The 3,387-nt window shown below is 37.3% G+C and overlaps 1 long non-coding RNA gene across 1 annotated transcript; it reads left to right on the top strand.

Moving 5' to 3' along the window:
- The first annotated feature begins 575 nt into the window (after window positions 1–575).
- Window positions 576–2,190, top strand: LOC125849499 (uncharacterized). The gene is made up of 2 exons (XR_007444648.1): window positions 576–666; window positions 1,921–2,190. It is a non-coding gene; the product is annotated as an uncharacterized LOC125849499 (long non-coding RNA).
- The last annotated feature ends 1,197 nt before the right edge of the window (window positions 2,191–3,387 follow it).

The raw sequence follows: 3,387 nt of genomic DNA, 5'->3' as shown, positions 1-3,387 counted from the left end.
GACCGGGGTAGAAACTAAAAAAGGCTCCAATAGCACTTCGGGGAGTATTTTAAATTTCATAAATACAAAAGGTGTGACAAAGTAAAAAGTGGCACCTTGTTCTAACAATGCATATACATCAATAGAAAATACTTGTAACATATCGGTCACCACATCCGGAAAGCTCTCTTGGTCACCTCAGGATTGAAGAGCATACAAGTGGTTTTTGTAACACCCCTAAATACTAACCAAGAGTCTCATGTCGATTTACCGTTGCTTAATTACTAGAATATGTTTTAGTCTCATTTTGGGAACTTGAAGTGTTGTGATAATTGCCAACTTGCTTAGCATAAATTCTTATCGTAATTTAAGGATTTGTGATGGGGTGTTTAGGTAATATCCTAATTAGAATTATGTATAACTTTAAAAGGAAGTTAAGGGATATACATATAGATATATATGTATAAATTTTGGGCAGCACACAAATTCTTGGGCAGCACCTTTGAAGGACAGCTGCCTAAGGGATAAACATCACTTGTTGACTATATAGTTTCACCCCTCCTTTAGTAATTTCGTTTTTCTCAAGCCTTAGAACCTTAGAAACATATCTAAACAGAGTGTTCTTCAAAATCACAAGAGAAACTTGGCCCTTTTTGGATGGAATTCAAGAACACACACTTCTTTTTGGTAAGTGACGAAATTTGTTTCTCAGCTGGGTAGTGTTTGGTGTTTTATGCATATCTCTCGTTCTAGAACTTAGTTTACAGTGAGTAAATATGATTTGGAAAGATAATTCGTAGACCTACAACGCTTATGTTTATGTCAAACTCTGATTCAGCTATTATGGATTCGAAATATGGGACGCAACATAGGACAAGTTTTGTCGAGATTCTGGAATTTGAAATTCTGTATGAACAGCTGTTAGTGTTTTGACTATATCTTGTTGTACAAAATACATTTTTCGGTGATTCTTGTTTGTTTGCAACCCTAAGAGATGTATCTACATATTTCATAAAGTCTAGTTTTGCTGTTTTCCATTTCAAATCTAAGTTGCCACATGAGGTACTAGGCTGGCCAGAATCACTGTCTTGGGAGCATTGTTGTGTTTGTGCAGGCTAATTTTACTTGTGATGATGATCCTATTTTACATCAATATTATTGAGCTTCTAGGGATTAAAGAAGTTGTTTAATTGTATTTTAAAGGTTGTATATACTCGTGAACAAGTTGAGGACCTTGATACATTGGTTGGACTGTTTCCCTGCTAAAGCACCGAGGTTTGTGTATAAACTTGTACTTGCACTCTTTTAACCTCTAGTATATTTGAAATTGGATCTTGGTACCTTGGTTACCTCTTGTCACTTTGCATTGTTGTGTTGGTATCCTTTGAGACGTTAAAGATGCTTGTGTAACTCGCCCACTTGTACAGATTGTTTGATCACCTAGCACTCTTGTTGGGACCTTGTCCTTCTTGTGGCTGTGACTTTGTCACTCTTGGCATGCCTCTTGATTCGGATCATTTGCCATTTTGACTTTGGATTTTTAGTTCGTCTTAAGTATGGATGTTGTCCATTTTAAGTACGAATTAGAAAGCCATTTTTAATATGGTTCTTGGTTCTCTTGATTATTGGGCTTTGACCCTTCTTGATATAGGGCGTCGACCCTTCTTGATACTTGCTTGTGCTTGGTGTGAGGACATGATGTACATATTGGGCGAGCCTTGTTGTTGAATCTCTTGGAAAATGATGTTATGAACGTTCTTGACATTTGGGTCTTTAAATATCGAACTTGATACTCTTTATATATTGTTTACTTGATTTATTAATTATGTTCAATTATGTTGCCCATGACTTGAGAAAGTTTGTTTTGTGAATCGGATGGCTCCGAAACTATAGTTTTGCACCACTAAGCTATATGCTTAGCGATAGTTGTTTCTATCGTAGGGGAATGATCGAGTGGATGCATGAAGCGGGCCATTGGAGAAGGAATTTTTGAGAGCCTTAAGGAAGATCACATTTGCATTTAGGCATCTATATTTTGTATAAACCTTGGGACTTGTACATGATCTTTTTGTTGTATATTTACATGAAATTTCGATGACTAATGTGATCATGTCACCATGGGTTGTAAATTAAGTATGGCTATATGTTTTGTTCTTTTGGGGTGTGTAAGCCCAAGTATTGCAATATACTAAATTTACTATTTGTTTTGAATATTTGTGTGAAGCATGAACGGGCTGATTTCGGTACTTCGAAATGTGTAATATTCATATTATTTCATCCTTAAGTGTGAAGATAATATATGCATGAAAAGCTCATCGGTTATTTGCTTAAATTATTTTTGGGAGGGTTTTTCCGTCATAAGTTGAAACTCCGTGCCATATCAATTTTAACATCACATAAATGTTTAAATGTACAAGATGCACATCCTTATCTAATTTTTTTTCCCTTTATGAACCTAATCCCTCTATTAAACTACAATCAATATGGCCATAGTAAATCTCTTTTAATTGTCGCAAGTATTTATGTAGTTTTCTTGCTTAGGTGGTAGTATCCTTTCGAAAGGGTCGTTACAGTTTTGCTTTTGGGCATTGGAGTTGGAACCACTTGGAGGAGTTTGTTTGCCTTCTCTCCCCTTGTCCATACTTACCGGGCAATCTCTCATCTTGTGGCCACTTTTGCCACAGTCGTAGAACCCATCCGAGCTAACTTAGCATTTGCCTTCATGCTTTGTACCACATTTTGCACAATTAGGCCTAGCAACATATGAACCACCACTATTGCCTTCGTGAGGTGTTGGGTTGGAAACCCTATCATTGTTGACTTTAGACGAGTATTAGATGAGCCTTGATTGGAGAATCTTTGCTTGAAACCTTTGTTGATCTAGCCCATCGGACATAGCATTGAAAAAATTCCCTTCACCGGATCTTGCTCTTTTCACCTCCCTATTTCCTTTGAATTTCTCCATCTCTATTTGTTGGGCACACACCATAAGACGTGATAGATCTATGTCATGAAGGAGCATTGTCGTGCGGCGTTCTGTTATTACCACCTTGGATATACTCGTGACATACCTACTCATCTAATCCCTTGGATCTGCCACCATAGATGGAGCGAAATTGGACATTTCGATAAATGTTAGAGAATATTCTTCAACACTCATACCTCCTCGATGAAGGTTGATTAATTCTTTCACCTTGGCTTCCCTCTTCTCTTGGGGATAGAACTTATCAAGGAATGCTTTCTTGAACACCTCCCAACCTATGGGACCCGCTTCTTCCAGCCTATTCCTCTTCACTTGAGTATACCATACATGGGCCACTCCCTTCATTTGATAAGTAGCTAGTTCTACTTTATCTATAGGACTCACCCCCATAGCATCAATTATCAAAAAAATATCCTCCAAAAACA

The sequence above is a fragment of the Solanum stenotomum genome, chromosome 1 (assembly GCF_019186545.1).
Source record: "Solanum stenotomum isolate F172 chromosome 1, ASM1918654v1, whole genome shotgun sequence".
NCBI lineage: Eukaryota > Viridiplantae > Streptophyta > Magnoliopsida > Solanales > Solanaceae > Solanum > Solanum stenotomum.
Note: the sequence above shows the minus strand (reverse complement) of the source record. Positions and strands in the feature narration are given on the sequence as shown.